Genomic DNA, 18,110 nt, shown 5'->3' with positions numbered 1-18,110 from the left:
GACCTATGCAATATGTATGAAAGCAACATAAGATGGAGGGAGCACCATCTCAGCAGGATCCGACAGGGTGCTGTGTCGAAGCAGCACGACACCTCCATGCACCAGCCTTCAATGCACCACTTGAGGCACAGAAGCGCCAAGCACCCCGCCCCCTTCCATTAATAAAAAAAAACAACAGCAATAAACGCAGTCAAACCGTCCACAGCCCATACAATCGGACTGAAATTCCCTCTCAGTGTCACACCCCCGCCCCTCGGCTGCCATCTCAGTACCTTGGCTGTGATCCAGAAACCTAGGTTTAGCGCCTCCAGTTTTCATGCACGATTTTGACAAAACTATCACTATTTCGCTACCAAGTAATCACGTGTGGATTTTCATAACAACCTCCGCATGTCTTTCTAGAACACCAGACACCAGTACAAAAAGGTATTTTTGATCTATTCACACTACAAACACGGTAACAGTGTGCCAGGGCCTGGCGATGTTGGAAAGGCTGCATTGCTGGTTTCTGTTTATGGAAGGAGTGTGACACCCACCGACTTGGCACCAGGTGCTGCCAGGGGGCACTTGCCTGTAGAGGCAGACAATAAACGTAGAAACAGGTGGGAGTGGCAGCATACCACACCAAACCTCTGCTGCTACAGAACCCCAACCCAAATCACCAGCACTCAACAGTCCCTCTGCCAACCCACAGCAGTTCACGCTACTCACCCTAAGCTTGGACTCTCTTTCTCTCTCTGTTGTGTACGACGTGAAGCTAGGTCTAGTCCAGCAGGACGGGCGCCCCCTCCTACTCCAGCCAGGCCCACGCAGCTGGGCTCCAGGATTGACAGCTCCAGGCCTAGGGCGCAGACTGTTTCCACTCCAGTGTCAAGCAGCAGCGTTCCTGGGCGGAACCCTCACTGACTGGAAGCAGTGCGCATGCGCACACGGGCTGCTTCTGGTGCCACGTGACCCACCCTCCAAGTTAATTTCATTAAGCTCGAAACATACCCCTGGGGGACTGTAAGAAGCTGATTCTTTATGAGGCGAAAAATCACGCCCAGGGGGTACCAGAAAAGGTAGACTGGCTACTATTCTTATTTGTATCATAATGCCCTGTCAGTTCTCTAAAGATACGCCCCTTTCCCTGGAGTCTTGACGTTTGTAGACATTTAGACCCGCCTAGTAGACAGACGTTATTATGCAACTCATACTACGAAGCAATACGAATTGTGCTGCTCAGTGTCGATACGATGTCCCCGTCGGCCATCCCAGAGACTGGAACTAGTTGCGGTGGCTGCCGCAGCCAGCCTGAGCTGAGTGGCGCGGTAAATTATTTTACCCGGCCGGCGTTGGACACCGGCGCAGCTGGGACGGCACTGACTGACTGTCAATATGGACTGTGAGACTCCGAGTCTCACAGAGGGAATAGCGTGGCTCACCGCGTCATGAGAGGCCTGGGTTGCATCGGGCGCTGCATGTGCGGGGAGAACACAAGGCTGCTGTGCGGCTCTAGTCTGGGCTCACCGCTCCGTTACTGACCCCCGCTCGGCTCTGAGACAGCTAGGAGGACTGAGTGCCTGCCACAGCCAGTGGAGTGCCAGCTGCAGCAGTCACTGGACTCGACTCTGTCTGAGACTAGCAGCAGAAGTCTGTTCACAATAGAAAGTACTACTATGTCGTAATTCTTTCTCTTACGGCGGCCTAACCTTTTGTGTCGTGTGTTTTCTCTTGTCATACGGATGCACGCACTGACAGAGTTGACGTTTTAACTTGCACAGTGATTGTGACAATATAGTGCAAAACGGCGATAAACACGTAATGTAGTCCATGGATCTATTTCATACGTTGAAAAGTCTGCCTGCGAGTGAAAATAAAAATTGCTTTTTTTTTTTGGAACATCAATCGAAACTCCTCCTTCGGTGTAATAATTACACTAGGGACATCCACATTCTCTATTATAAATAATAAATACTGAGCTGGTGCTTACATTTATGTTTCTGCTCATGGTATTAGGAGATGGGAAATTCCAAATGTGTCAAACGTCTGGCCACAAAAAGAGGTGTTCTCCGAGAACGGAATATATATTATTAGTTTTAGATGCTATAAATTAGGAAACAGGCAATTCCCTTTTGATTCAGTCCAATAATCAAAGTGGATTCGAGTAAGCCGAATTGTTGATTCAAAAGGCCGGCAGTAGCAGTGCTGCCTCGAAACTGCTAAGTGTTTTTAAAAACTTAACAGCACATTTTGGTAATGTTATGCTGCCTTTTCTTATGAGAATTGTTACAAGTGCAGTTGCTAGTTAAAAAAAACATCAGATTCACTTGGCATGAATTTTAATATTACCCAGTAAATCTCTAGAAGCTTCCACACTACTCTAGAGCTCACATTGGACCTGCCACCATGACCAACCCTGAAAGTCATTCTTTCCACCAGGTCAAGATGTCCAAAACGGAAACACTACATAACACTTAAAATTAAATCATGAGACATTTAGTACATGCTGCAGTAAGGTGAAAACTGCCCATTTCGAAACATGTAGTAACATACAAAATAAATTCAGACAACAAAAAAATCGCAGGCAAAGGTGAAAAGGGCACAGACGAAGCTAAGAAATAGGATAGTCAATTGTTTTAACAATTATAGATAGAAATGCCGATTTTATGACAGAATACCAATGCGCCACTTCAGACTTAGACGATGACACCGCGCGAGTAATGAGAGGTGGCAGGGCCCAGGCGCCGTGTGCTGCGGCCTCTTCCCACATCCCTTTTCTCCGTCAATGAATTGTGGTTTATTTTAGCTCCCATGTTCCCTATCTACAGGAAACAGAAGTGAAGCAAGGCGGTCTGTGGGGCCGGGGTTCGTGCTGGAACGTGGTGGTTTTAGAGGTCTTGTGGGGCAGTGGGGTGTGTGATTCTTGCAGAGTCCCCGAGGGCTGCCAGGGAGTGCTGCGGGGAGGGGCTCCGAGAGGCAGCGCTTGTAGGGAGAGCCGAGGACAGAGGTCTGCATGGAGGCTGAGCGCCTGGAGCACGCAGGGGAGCCCGCTGGGCGCTAGGTGAGTCTTCGGTGTATTATTTTCCGTCTCTCTTCCTTTGATGCTCCAAACTTTCCCTGTAAGTAGCTGGGCTCGTAAGAAGTTGTTCCTCTGCTTCCAGCCCCGGTGTGTACGGAGTGCGGCTCCGGCTGCTCCCAGTTCTGAGCACTTCCGTGACTGCTCTCGAAAAGCAGCGTTTCATCTTTTGATAACACTCGAGTGGGTGAAGGTTTACCTGTAAGTGTCCCTTATACGCTTCTAGTCTGCTTTCTAAGCGCTACCAATTTTTTTGGGGGGCGTGGCTATAAGATTATGGCTTACTGTTACTGACTAGGCTACGGGATGATGATTTGCCCAGGATCACACTGTTCGCTGCTTGTCATCCTGGTTTTTCTGTGTCTTTGTGTGCGTGGCTCTGTCTGTGTGTGTGCGTGGCTCTGTCTGTGTGTGTGCGTGGCTCTGTCTGTGTGTGTGGCTCTGTGTGTGTGCGTGGCTCTGTCTGTGTGTGTGGCTTTGTCTGTGTGTGTGCGTGGCTCTGTGTGTGTGCGTGGCTCTGTGTGTGTGTGTGTGTGTCTTCGTGGCTCTCTGTGTCTGTGTGTGTGAGTGGCTGTGTGTGTGTGTGTGACTCTGTGTGTGTGTGCGCGGCTCTGTGTGTGTGTGCGCGGCTCTGTCTGTGTGCGCGGCTCTGTCTGTGTGTGCGCGGCTCTGTCTGTGTGTGCGCGGCTCTGTCTGTGTGCGCGGCTCTGTCTGTGTGTGTGTGTGTGTGTCTCTCTCTCTGTGTCCGCGAATACTCTCTACTACTCTCTAATGCTCACCTATTGCCATTGTAAATAACAATACCATTTATTTATGATTTTAAAAAAAATGTCATGAGCAATGCCAATAGCTCTACCTTTAATAATGCTGAGACCATTGTATTGTAAATGCTTGTTTCCTTTTCATTTCAATATTTCTTTATTTCAACAGTTTGTTTCTTTGAAAAAACCTTGAGGGATCTACACATATAAACCCTTGCCGAATTTGATATTTTGTCTACTTTTCAGAAATATGTAGCTTTCCTGGATCACCAATGGGGTTTACACTGGCTTCCATCACAAACTCGAAGTAGATTGAAAAAGCAGAAACAAAGGAAAAATTGAATACTTCTTTGAAAAAAGCCAAAACGTTGGTAAACACCATTAATTTGTTGATTCAGCTCTGCATGTTCCTGAAAACTTGGAAGATGGTGACTTTAACACAGCACACCATTTATTGATGCCATTTTTATGAGAGAAAAAAATGGACACTTTTATCCAGTACGCTTTTTTCCTATTTGTGTCCCCCCCAAAAAGATAAAAATGTAGCTATATTTCGGCTATTTTCCTGCCCCCCGAGGAATCCACGAATCCACAAACCCTGGTTATCTTTAGAATCCCCAGGATATTTGTAAACAAGCATTTACAATGCAATGGTCTCGGCAATATTATAGGTAGAGCTATTGCAATTGCTCATTATTTTTTTCTTTTTTGTATCCCTAAATAAATGGCATTGTCATTTGTATTGGCATTAGCTTTGTTTTTTGCATATGTGATACCTATTGCATTAGCAGAGAGAGAGTGAGGTAGTGAGATAGAGAGAGCGAGTGAGGTATTGAAATAGAGAGAGAGTGAGGCAGTGAGAGAGAGTGAGGTAGTGAGATAGAGAGTGAGGTAGTAAAGAGTGAGGTAGTGAGGGAGAGGGATGTTGTGAGGTAGTGAGATATAAGCATAGAGTGATGTTGTGATGTAGTGAGATAGAGAAAGAGGTAGTGAAAGAGAGTGAAAGTGAGTTAGTGAGATAGAAAGAGTGAGGTAGTGAGATAGAGAGTGATTGAGGTAGTGAGTTAGAGAAAGAGAGTGATGTTGTGAGGTTGTGAGCTAGAGAGTGAGGTAGTGAGAGAGTGAGGTAGTGATGTTTTGAGAGAGAGAAGTTGTGAGATAGTGAGGTAGTGAGATAGAGTGGAGTAGTGAGGTAGAGAGTTATGTAGTGAGAGATAGGTAGATAGAGAGTGAGGTAGTGAGAGACAGAGAACGTGAGGTAGTGAAAGAGTGAGGTAGAGGGATGTTCTGAGGTAGTGAGATAGAAACAGTGAGTGAGTTTGTGAGGTAGTGAGATAGGAGAGAGAGTGAGGTAGTGAAAGAGAGTGAAAGTGACTTAGTGAGATAGAAAGAGAGAGAGAGTGAGGTAGTGAGAGAGAGTGAGGTAGATAAGAGTGAGGTAGTGAGACAGAGAGAGTGAGGTAGTGAAAGAGTGAGTAAGTGATGGAGAGTGATTTTTGGTGGTAGTGAGATAGAAACAATGAGTGATGTTGTGACGTAGTGAGATAGAGAAGGATTGAGGTAGTGTAAGAGAGAGTGAAAGTGACTTAGTGAGATAGAAAGAGAGAGAGTTAGTGAGATAGAGAGTGACGTAGTGAGTTGGAGAGAGAGAGAACTTGTGAGCTAGTGAGATAGAGAGTGAGTCAGCGAGAGAGTGTTGTAGTTATTTTTTGAGTGAGTGACTTGTGTTATAGTTAGGTAGTGAGAGTGATATCGAAATAGAGTGATGTTATGGAGAGAGTTAGTGAGAGAGAGAGTGAGATAGTTTTATAGATATAATTTGAGTAGTGATGTAGTTATTTTTGTTTTGTGGGAGAGTGAAGTAGATATAGAGTGAGGTAGTGAGAGATAGAGAGAGTGAGGTAGTGAAAGAATGAGGTAGTGAGGGTGAGAGTTGTTGTGCTGTATTGAGATAGAAACAGAGCGATGTTGTGAAGTAGTGAGCTAGAGAGAGAGTGAGGTAGTGTATGAGAGAGTGAAAGTGAGTTAGTGTATTTGAGAGAGAGAGAGAGAGTGCGGTAGTGAGATAGAGAGAGAGTGAAGTTGTGGGGTAGTGAGAGAGTGATGTAGTGAACTTTAGAGAGAGTGTGTCGTGATATAGTGAGAGAGAGATAGTGAGATAGAAATAGAGTGAGGTAGTATATAGAGAGAGTGTGAGGTAGTGAGATAGAGAGTGAAGCAGTGAGTTAGAGAGAGAGTGAAGTTGTGAGGTAGTGAGAGAGTGTTGTAGTGAATTTTTGAGAGAGCGTTTCGTGATATAGTGAGGCAGTGAGAGTGAGATAGTAATATATAGAGTGAGGTAGTGATGTAGAGAGAGTGAGGTAGTGAGATAGAGAGAGTGAAGTTGTGAAGTAGTGTGTTAGAGAGATAGTTACTGTGGTAGTGATATTGTGATGCTGTGAGAGAGAGAGTTGAGTAGTGAGGTAGAGATTGAGGTAGAGAGAGAGTGCATGAGAGATAGTGTAGTAGTGTGTGAGGTAGTGAGAGAGATAGTGAGTTAGTGAAAGAGAGAGTGAGGTAGTGAGAGAGAGAGTGAGGTAGTGAGAGAGAGAGTGAGGTAGTGAGAGAGAGAGTTCGAAGGGACGGTATAGTGGAGCTGAGGAGAGAGTGAAGGGATGGTGCAGTGAGAGGCTGAGGAGAGTGCATTAGTGAAGGGACGGTACCGTAAGAGGCTGAGGAGAGAGTGCAGCAGTGATGGTGCAGTGGAAGAATGAGGGCTGCAGCCTGGATGGGGGGCGGGGCTGAGCAGAGAGTGCAGCAATGAAGGGACGATGCAATGTGGGGCTGAGCAGAGAGTGCGTCAGTGAAGGGATGGTGCAGGGAGAGGCTGAGGAGAGTGCAGCAGTGAAGGGACGATGCAATGGGGGGCTGAGCAGAGAGTGCAGCAGTGAAGGGACGGTGCAGTGGGACTGAGGAGAGAGTGTAGCAGTGAAGGGATAATGCAGTGAGAGGCTGAGGAGAGTGCAGCAGTGAGTGACTGAGGAGAGTGCATCAGTGAAGGGACGGTACCATAAGAGGCTGAGGAGAGAGTGCAGCAGTGAGTGATCGTGCAGTGGAGGAGTGAGGGCTGCAGCCTGGATGGGGGGGCTGAGCAGAGAGTGCAGCAATGAAGGGACGATGCAATGGGGGGCTGAGCAGAGAGTGCGTCAGTAAAGGGACGATGCAATGGGGGGCTGAGCAGAGAGTGCGTCAGTAAAGGGATGGTGCAGGGAGAGGCTGAGGAGAGTGCAGCAGTGAAGGGACGATGCAATGGGGGGCTGAGCAGAGAGTGCATCAGTGAAGGGACGGGGCAAGGAGAGGTTGAGGAGAGAGTGCATCAGTGAAGGGACAGTGCAGGGACAGTGCAGGGAGAGGCTGAGGAGAGAGTGCATCAGTGAAGGGACAGTGCAGGGAGAGGCTGAGCAGAGGGCAGCAGTGAAGGGACGGTGCAGGGAGAGGCTGAGGAGAGTGCAGCAGTGAAGGGACGATGCAATGGGGGGCTGAGCAGAGAGTGCAGCAGTGAAGGGACGGTGCAGTGGGACTGAGGAGAGAGTGTAGCAGTGAAGGGATAATGCAGTGAAAGGCTGAGGAGAGTGCAGCAGTGAAGGGACGGTGCAGTGGGGATGAGGAGTGAGTGCAGCAGTGAAGTGACGGTGCAGTTAGAGGCTGAGGAGAGTGCAGCAGTGAAGGGACGGTGCAGGGAGAGGCTGAGGAGAGAGTGCAGCAGTGAAGGGATGGTGCAGTGAGAGACTGAAGAGAGTGCAGCAGTGAAGGGATGGTGCAGTGAGAGGCTGAGAGAGAGTGCAGCAGTGAGTGATGGTGCAGTGGAGGAGTGAGGGCTACATCCTGGATGGGGGGCTGAGCAGAGAGTGCAGCAGTGAAGCGATGGCGCAGGGAGAGGCTGAGGAGAGAGTGCATCAGTGAAGGGACAGTGCAGGGAGAGGCTGAGCAGAGTGGTGCAGGGAGAGGCTGAGGAGAGTGCAGCAGTGAAGGGACGATGCAATGGGGGGCTGAGCAGAGAGTGCAGTAGTGAAGGGACGGTGCAGTGGGACTGAGGAGAGAGTGTAGCAGTGAAGGGATAATGCAGTGAGAGGCTGAGGAGAGTGCAGCAGTGAAGGGACGGTGCAGTGGGGATGAGGAGTGAGTGCAGCAGTGAAGTGACGGTGCAGTTAGAGGCTGAGGAGAGTGCAGCAGTGAAGGGGCGGTGCAGGGAGAGGCTGAGGAGAGAGTGCAGCAGTGAAGGGATGGTGCAGTGAGAGACTGAAGAGAGTGCAGCAGTGAAGGGATGGTGCAGTGAGAGGCTGAGAGAGAGTGCAGCAGTGAGTGATGGTGCAGTGGAGGAGTGAGGGCTACATCCTGGATGGGGGGCTGAGCAGAGAGTGCAGCAGTGAAGCGATGGCGCAGGGAGAGGCTGAGGAGAGAGTGCTGCAGTGAAGGGATGGTGCAGGGAGAGGTTGAGGAGAGTGCAGCAGTGAAGGGATGGTGCAGTGAGAGGCTGAGCAGAGAGTGCGTCAGTGAAGGGATGGTGCAGGGAGAGGCTGAGGAGAGTGCAGCAGTGAAGGGACGATGCAATGGGGGGCTGAGCAGAGAGTGCATCAGTGAAGGGACGGTGCAAGGAGAGGCTGAGTAGAGTGCATCAGTGAAGGGACAGTGCAGGGAGAGGCTGAGGAGAGAGTGCATCAGTGAAGGGACAGTGCAGGGAGAGTGCAGTGAGAGGCTGAGAGAGAGTGCAGCAGTGAGTGATGGTGCAGTGGAGGAGTGAGGGCTACATCCTGGATGGGGGGGCTGAGCAGAGAGTGCAGCAGTGAAGCGATGGCGCAGGGAGAGGCTGAGGAGAGAGTGCTGCAGTGAAGGGATGGTGCAGGGAGAGGTTGAGGAGAGTGCAGCAGTGAAGGGATGGTGCAGTGAGAGGCTGAGCAGAGTGCGCGTCAGTGAAGGGATGGTGCAGGGAGAGGCTGAGGAGAGTGCAGCAGTGAAGGGACGATGCAATGGGGGGCTGAGCAGAGAGTGCATCAGTGAAGGGACGGTGCAAGGAGAGGCTGAGTAGAGTGCATCAGTGAAGGGACAGTGCAGGGAGAGGCTGAGGAGAGAGTGCATCAGTGAAGGGACAGTGCAGGGAGAGGCAGAGCAGAGAGTGCAGCAGTGAAGGGACGGTGCAGGGAGAGGCTGAGGAGAGTGCATCAGTGAAGGGACAGTGCAGGGAGAGGCTGAGGAGAGAGTGCATCAGTGAAGGGACAGTGCAATGGGGGGCTGAGCAGAGAGTGCATCAGTGAAGGGACGGTGCAGGGAGAGGCTGAGGAGAGAGTGCAGCAGTGAAGGGATGGTGCAGTGAGAGACTGAAGAGAGTGCAGCAGTGAAGGGATGGTGCAGTGAGAGGCTGAGAGAGAGTGCAGCAGTGAGTGATGGTGCAGTGGAGGAGTGAGGGCTACAGCCTGGATGGGGGGCTGAGCAGAGAGTGCAGCAGTGAAGCGATGGCGCAGGGAGAGGCTGAGGAGAGAGTGCTGCAGTGAAGGGATGGTGCAGGGAGAGGTTGAGGAGAGTGCAGCAGTGAAGGGATGGTGCAGTGAGAGGCTGAGCAGAGAGTGCGTCAGTGAAGGGATGGTGCCGTAAGAGGCTGAGGAGAGAGTGCAGCAGTGAGTGATCGTGCAGTGGAGGAGTGAGGGCTGCAGCCTGGATGGGGGGGCTGAGCAGAGAGTGCGTCAGTAAAGGGATGGTGCAGGGAGAGGCTGAGGAGAGTGCAGCAGTGAAGGGACGATGCAATTGGGGGCTGAGCAGAGAGTGCATCAGTGAAGGGACGGTGCAAGGAGAGGCTGAGGAGAGTGCAGCAGTGAAGGGACGGTGCAGGGAGAGGCTGAGGAGAGTGCACCAGTGGAGGGACGATGCAATGGGGGGCTGAGCAGAGATGTGAGATAGTAATAGATAGAGTGAGGTAGTGATGTAGAGAGAGTGATGTAGGAAGATAGAGAGAGTGAAGTTGTGTGTTAGAGAGATAGTTACTGTGGTAGTGATATTGTGATGCTGTAAGAAAAAGAGAGTTGAGTAGTGAGGTAGGGATTGAAGTAGAGAGAGAGTAAATGAGAGATAGTGTAGTAGTGTGAGAGATAGTGAGGTAGTGAGAGAGATAGTGAGTTAGTGAAAGAGAGAGTGAGTTAGTGAAAGAGAGAGAGTGAGGTAGTGAGAGAGAGAGTTCGAAGGGACGGTATAGTGGAGCTGAGGAGAGAGTGAAGGGATGGTGCAGCGAGAGGCTGAGGAGAGTGCATCAGTGAAGGGACGGTACCGTAAGAGGCTGAGGAGAGAGTGCAGCAGTGAGTGATGGTGCAGTGGAGGAGTGAGGGCTGCAGCCTGGATGGGGGGCGGGGCTGAGCAGAGAGTGCAGCAATGAAGGGACGATGCAATGGGGGGCTGAGCAGAGAGTGCGTCAGTAAAGGGATGGTGCAGGGAGAGGCTGAGGAGAGTGCAGCAGTGAAGGGACGATGCAATGGGGGGCTGAGCAGAGAGTGCAGCAGTGAAGGGACGGTGCAGTGGGACTGAGGAGAGAGTGTAGCAGTGAAGGGATAATGCAGTGAGAGGCTGAGGAGAGTGCAGCAGTGAAGGGACGTTGCAGTGGGGATGAGGAGTGAGTGCAGCAGTGAAGTGACGGTGCAGTTAGAGGCTGAGGAGAGTGCAGCAGTGAAGGGACGGTGCAGGGAGAGGCTGAGGAGAGAGTGCAGCAGTGAAGGGATGGTGCAGTGAGAGACTGAAGAGAGTGCAGCAGTGAAGGGATGGTGCAGTGAAAGGCTGAGAGAGAGTGCAGCAGTGAGTGATGGTGCAGTGGAGGAGTGAGGGCTACATCCTGGATGGGGGGGCTGAGCAGAGAGTGCAGCAGTGAAGCGATGGCGCAGGGAGAGGCTGAGGAGAGAGTGCTGTAGTGAAGGGATGGTGCAGGGAGAGGTTGAGGAGAGTGCAGCAGTGAAGGGATGGTGCAGTGAGAGGCTGAGCAGAGTGCGTCAGTGAAGGGATGGTGCAGGGAGAGGCTGAGGAGAGTGCAGCAGTGAAGGGACGATGCAATGGGGGGCTGAGCAGAGAGTGCATCAGTGAAGGGACGGTGCAAGGAGAGGCTGAGTAGAGTGCATCAGTGAAGGGACAGTGCAGGGAGAGGCTGAGGAGAGAGTGCATCAGTGAAGGGACAGTGCAGGGAGAGGCTGAGCAGAGAGTGCAGCAGTGAAGGGACGGTGCAGGGAGAGGCTGAGGAGAGTGCATCAGTGAAGGGACAGTGCAGGGAGAGGCTGAGGAGAGAGTGCATCAGTGAAGGGACGGTGCAATGGGGGGCTGAGCAGAGAGTGCATCCGTGAAGGGACGGTGCAGGGAGAGGCTGAGGAGAGAGTGCAGCAGTGAAGGGATGGTGCAGTGAGAGTGTGATGTATTCCTATAGGTACTGTATCGATTCCCCTATTCCTGACCCTGGTTTGGTTAATAATTAACTAGCAGCCATCCAACGGTGCAAAAACCGTTATCTGATTAAGCCACACCACGGCACAGAAGCGCGTTATCTGATTAGGTCATAACGCATGCCATCTAATTAGACAAGCGATATTCCTCCAGCCCCTGATAAGGCATACGGAGTTCTCAAAACAAATCAAACCTACAGCGACCTGAGAAATTCCCATAGCCATTGTTTTGATTTCACCGAGAACTTCAGCAAAAGAATGTGCGAACGAGCCCGTTCATATGAAATCCTTATTGACGTATATATGTCCATCCTTACGTCAATCTCGGCACCTTTCAGGTATAAATATTACCGACATTGCCTTAAGCAAACACATGCGGTGGTGACGAGATTGGAGCAGCGAGACGTGCCGAGGAGCCCAGCAGAGAGCGAAGCCCACAGGCGCTGCCCCGCCTTCCTGATGCGCTGAGAACGAGACGCTGCCTTTCTCCTGCTGAGAAATCCAGCTCCGGCGCTTCCAAGCAGCCCTCGCAGGCAGCTGGAATATCAAGACCTGGGATAAGAGATACCAGCCCTCCACCATTCTAGATCTCAGGTACAGAACTGAATAACCCCTTGCAGAGAATTCTCGAGTCAGTCCCTTGGCAAAACAAACTTAACTTAAACTGCTACTTATCTACTCCCGCCCACGTATTAGGCTTAGGTCAGGTACACTGGGGTAGGCATGGTTAGAAGCACCAGTTGAGTATGATTAGTCAAATGTATATATGTATGTATCTATTTTATCCATTTTAAAGTATCATATGGCTCAGAAACCATATCAATGCTTTTACAGTATTATTTTATAATTCTGTCTTTACTGTATGCACTTTACTTAACTATAAGTATTACAATAATAGCGATTCATTTCTCTTGTATGAGAAAGGAGACTGATCAATAAATAACATCTTTTTATTGAACACGCCCGTCTCTTCCTTTTCTATACAATCTGGTGAAACTAAGAATGCACTGAACTGACTGAGTAAAATAAGTTGTCTTTTGTTTTCACACGACTCTAGAGATACACTCTTGATTAGGGGAGAGCAAAGTTGTCATGTTCTATGGTTGTCAGAAACTAAATCCCTTCTTGTCTATCCAGGGAGGTTAAAATCCTCCTTGCCTATTCGAGAAAGTTTCTAGTGAACTCTGAGCTAGCTGGCAAACACAAAACTTTAAGTCTAATATCGTCGGTAGAAGACCTAGTTAACCTCTGCCCTAGGTCTATACTATTGAAGATATTATTCCAATGCGCAGAGCCTATTGGGATAATAGGAACTACACTACATGGCGCCCAACGTTTGGATAGGCGATAAAACTAACGCAAGACATTAGAGTAACTCAGTCGTGCTTTTTCACACAGACCCCTTTTTTCCCATAATACTCCAAAGACGTCTGGAATGGGTGAAAGGTCATATCCGCCAAACCTCGCAGGAGGAGACTCCTATGTATGGTTCTTGGTATATTCAACGTTGAAGGATACACTGTTCCAAAATATTGTGCATCTAATCTTTGTTTCCATAGAAACCTGATCTGCAAACAAACAGAATAACCTTCCTGTCAGTAAAATGACAGAAAGTGAAGAAGAAAGGGAGACAGTTAGAATAGCAGCTGAACTCCTAGTAGCAGACAATACTCTGCTGCAAAATGACCCGGATATAATACTCATCCCGGTCAACATAAGAAAATCTATAACCCTAAAACTTATAGAAAATGGACTGACACCAAGAGGTGGTACAGTCATATTCGTAATTGAGGCACACGAATATCGGCAGACAGAGGTACTCTATTCATGGATAAACTTTCCAGCAGCAAACGCTGTAACAAAGGACTTCCACTATTACAAAATAGAGGAACCTCCTAATGAGTACATTCCTTTCGAGGAGGTGGAAATACCACTCAAATTCCAAGAGCACCTGCTCTTGTTTCATGGCGCCCTAAAACATAATAATCACATCACCAGGCTCGGTCCACTAGGTAGACCAGGAGCAACGTGGCCGGTCCTAGCAGGATACACACCACATCCAGACATTGAAGAAATGCCTGCACCAGAGCTTTTAGCACAGCTAAAACAATTAATAAAAATACATAGACAATTAGTCCAATATGTAATGCGGACTTCAACAATCCAACCAGCAATTAAAATTCCACAGCTGATCACTCATCAGGGGAACACAAATAAAATTACACCACAGAACATACAGTCCTGTCTTGGTAAAGTACCCGCAAAACGGGAACAAATTCCTTTCTGGCTAGCACAAAAAATCACTCAAATAGAGGCGGTGTTTCCAGATACCACCCCTGTTGAGAAACATAGGATTCTGACTATCTGTCTTCCAATGGGAATCGCACCACATGTGGAGGACTGTGACACTTGGGGAACAGTCTTTGCTTCCATTTACACAAAAACACATGGTGTACCATCCATGTCAGTAATACCAGATGTGCTAAAACAGATTCAAGATGAATACGGTCCAGAACCCGCTTTAACTCTCGGTATGAAATTACTGAAAGACTTCAAGCAGGTCTCTGCAATATTATTAGCCAACATAAAGGGAGAAGCAGCAAATGTGGCGATTGGCCAGAGGTTAAAAGAGACAAATATAGCAGACCAACCATCTGAAATTGCCAGAATCATAGAAAAATCCTATGAAGAACTAGGAAGAGATAGTTTGGGTGGAATACCAGTGAAACCCCAACTAGTTGAAAGTCCTGAAAAGGTATTTATTAAAAATAATTTAAACACTCAAAAAAAGAGCTGGGATGGAAATAAACAATCCAATCCTAAAGAAAAAAGATTCCAGTCCAGAGGAAGGTCTCCTCGGCGGAGAGAAAGATCTCCTGACCAAGGACGCAAGTCTCCCCAAAGGGAGCCCTCTGTGAAAAAATACAACCTCAGAAATAGGGATAATATAAAAAAAACCTGATAGATATCAAGATATTGATACACGTCCCTCTCAATCTTTTCAGACTTCCTCGCAGAAATCGGAAAGAAGAGGACGATCAGAACACAGGGAAGAGCACGTCAAGTCCAAAGACAAAGAACCTGCTCATCTGAATAAAAAATTACAATTTCCAAAAAAGAAGGTAGCCAGTATTAAAGTAATTAACAATGCCGAGAATACTGAGGACACAGCTGAAAAACGGAGAATGGGCTCAGACAATGCTAGACAGCGCAGCAGAAGTGAGCATAGCTCGCAAAGTCCTTATGAATCATCTGGAGACAGTGGACACGAATGAATACATTCAGGTGGAAACTGCAGATACCAGAGTTAGCAAACCTCATAAAATATATGAAATAACATTGCGTATAGAGGGGGATAAGACTAGAAAAATAAGGGGTCTATTTTGGGATAATCTCTCCAAGGGCTATGACATCCTTCTAGCTGAACGAGACTGGCCTCCAGAGTTTGTCAGGGAGTGCCCACATGGCGAAGAAATAATTATGCCTGCCTTCTCAAACCATATTCCAATTCATAAAAAATATACACTTGCAAGAAAGTGGGCAGTAGCTCAAGCCCCTGCCTTATATAAAAATCATGTGGGATGGGATGAGGACTCTCCTCCTCACAAAATCCAGCTAAAATCACAACCTACTGCACAGAGGCAGTACCCGATTAAGCAAGAAGCTAAAAAACAGGTAAAAGAGATCCTAGATCAACTTGAATACCAGGGGGTGATTGAAACTTGCACCTCACAAATGAACAACCCTTTGTTTCCTGTCTCCAAGCCAGACAATTCATATCGTCTTGTTTTGGACTACAGACACCTTAACTCATGTTGCAAAACATTTGCAGTACAAAACTCGCATAGTGCTGCACTAATGAATAACATAGTGCGCAAAAAATACAAAACCACATTAGACATTTCTAATGGATTCTTTTGTCAAAATATAGCACCAGAGAGCAGATATTTGACGGCGTTCTCAATAAATGGCACGCAAAAAAATTTCAGTTGTTTGCCCCAGGGGTTCAAGAACAGCCCAGGATTATTCTCAGCGAGAGTAACAGAATTACTACAAACATATGATGACGAGGCATTATCTTATGTCGACATCTATGTAACAGATGATGACTTGGATACTCACTTGAAAAGAGTGAACACCATAATACTTGGGTTCGCAGCAGAGGGTTACAAATTCAACTTTAAAAAGTCAAGGATTGCCCATCTAACAGTCCTGTTTTTAGGATATGAACTATCAAGTGAAGGCAAAAGCCTGGCTGACAATTTCCTAGAGAAATGTGCTGTAATCCAAGCACCTAGAACACTGAAAAACTTACAATCAATTCTAGGCTTCCTAAATTTCGGAAGAACTTACATTATAAATTATGCAGAGAGAATTAAACCTCTCTATGATCTAATAAAACCAGATTTTAAAAGAATCAATTGGACTCAAAAACACACAGAAATTTTGAGATCTTTACAAACAGATATGTTAGTTAAAACAAAATTACAAACACGTGACAACACACGCAACCTTGTGATTCGAGTCATCCCAGGAAGATGCGGATTCACATACCTGACCTCTAATGAGGGAGAGAAGGTACCAATAGCATACAAATCACATTTGTACACAGAAGCTGAAAAAAGGTTCAGCATTAAGGAAAGCATTGTTCATGCGGTTCAAACAGCTGTAGCAAAGGAAAACTGCCAAGCAGACGGTAGACAGGTTACAGTCAGAACAGCAGAATCAGCTTTTGAGGAATTAACAACACCATGTAATTTACCGACAACTGCACTAAATCCAGAATGGGTACAATGGGTAAATTCTGTTGCTACAGACAAAGTAAAATATTATTTTGACCCGGAAATGAAAGAATTAAAATTTCTAAAATATGAGAGAGAATACCCTCTGCCAATCGACATTCTGCCTTTACGACAATACGCCTGTGTAATATATACAGACGGACATGCTCAACCCTCAGTTTGGGGAGAGCTGGCTTACAACGCCACGTGCGAAATTGTAAAAGAAGTGTGGCGCGGAGGTAAATTAAGACCTCTACTTACAAAAACACACTCAGTGGAAAATAATTCAGAACTACACTGAAGAACTGAAATAATAGCATTGAAAATGGCGCTAGATAATGCCGATCGCGAATTCCGGACACTTATAGTGTGCGATTCGTATTACTGCGTCAAATCATACAATAACGACTTACAGAAATGGATTAAAAACGGTTACAAAGATGACACAGGTGCAACAATAAAGCAAAAAGTGCTCTGGGAACAAGTAGTTCTTTTACAGAAAGAACTACCAAAAACTCACGTGATACATTCACTGAGTCATCAGCGTGATGGCGTTCACGTTGCAGGGAATTCATTGGCTGAGACAGCCACAGCGGTAGCAAGTAAATCGGCTTCCGTAGCTACAAAAAAACGTGCAGTAAAACACATTGACGGTGAAACTGTGCTGGCGGTGAAAACGTCATCAAAAGGCGACTGCTCAGCGCTACCGATCAATTATCCACTCAATTATACATACATAATCGATGCAAACTCAGTCCCTTTTGCTCGAATCCCTGGAGTGGGGGATAGAGTAATTCCAAACACGGACAGGAGAGGCTTGTTAATAGCAGACGCACATATGGGTGAGGGTCTCAGACACCTTAAGCAAAAAGATTCTCTGGAAGAATTACAATCAGTGTACTGGTGGCCAGGCATGAGCCTGCATCATCACATTTTTGTAAAAAACTGCCCAGACTGTAACAGAGATCGCAGTGGCGAGCGAGGAGGACTATTGCCATGGCATTTCTCTCCAGATAAACAACAACAATAAGAAAGTACCCATCATGAAAAAGCGTCATATTAACATAAAAAGACTAATTTTCACTTATAATGTAGACCCCAGCGCTCGGCTGACGTCTGGACTGTTATAAAAAGATTTGCAAGTCTATAATGGCATATACGCTAGGAGCATGCTACGTTTTGAATAATGTATTCCCTTTAGCCCTCAAGCTTATAGGGAAGCATGGCCAAATGAGCATTGCATAGCGGGACTCTTCTCACTTCCTTCCTAAGGGATACGGGATGGTGTAAAGAAAAAACCAAGACATAAAGCAATCTATAACGGAAAAGGTATTATGTTCGGGAGCTGGGTGGGTCAAACATTTAATAAGTGTCCAACGTAGTCTAAATAACCTGCCAAGGAATTCTCTGAAAGGGTTCAGTCCCTACGAACTATTGTTCGGGACTAGAATGATGATCCAAGATCTTGATAGTCAGACTTCAGTGGTTAAAGACAAAAGCTTTGATATCAAAGATCGTTTGGCTATTTTGCAGGACTTAAATGAAACAAGAAAAGACCTGAGCAACATAAAGTTGAAACAACAGCCAACAACCACTGAAGAAAAACCACCTGTCCCAGCAAGGCCTGTCTGGATTCCAAAAGTCGGGGATCTGGTCAGAGAAAAGATCGCGGTAAAGAAGGAATTTGGGCCTTCTTACAGAAAAGCAGTTCCTGTCTTGTCTATCAACGGGACAAGATCAGTAGCACTACCGCCCCTTGCTGGTAAAAAGGAGAACCGAGTCATATCCATCGACCTGGTTAAACCACAATCATGTGGCCGATAACAAATAGTAGGCCAAGTGGACTCCCAAGAAGTAGCAGAACACCAATGTTTGCTACGAATACAGAGGCTCAAACTGGAAGACTGATCACATTTGGAAAATCTACAGTGAATCAACAAGGACTATGCAACAAAGCAATGGAACTTGAACCTCTTAAAACCCAAATCAAAGCTTTTCATCAAGAAACAACAACCTATGATGATGTAACTGCAGACTTTGCTAATGAAACAAAGCAAAATCCAAA

General features: G+C 47.3%; 1 protein-coding gene across 2 annotated transcripts in view; it reads right to left on the bottom strand.

The window, feature by feature from the left end:
• ANKRD12 (ankyrin repeat domain 12) overlaps nt 1–914 on the bottom strand; it is a 358,273-nt gene extending 357,359 nt beyond the window's left edge. The window contains exon 1 of one of the 2 annotated variants that reach the window (XM_078688133.1): nt 712–914. The gene's annotated coding sequence lies outside the window, so the exon portion shown is untranslated. The remainder of the gene's footprint in view (nt 1–711) is intronic. The other variant, XM_078688134.1, reaches the window with a different exon arrangement.
• Between the last annotated feature and the right edge of the window lie 17,196 nt (nt 915–18,110).

Source organism: Lissotriton helveticus, chromosome 4_1 (assembly GCF_964261635.1).
Source record: "Lissotriton helveticus chromosome 4_1, aLisHel1.1, whole genome shotgun sequence".
NCBI lineage: Eukaryota > Metazoa > Chordata > Amphibia > Caudata > Salamandridae > Lissotriton > Lissotriton helveticus.
This window is presented reverse-complemented; position numbering and strand designations above follow the sequence as displayed.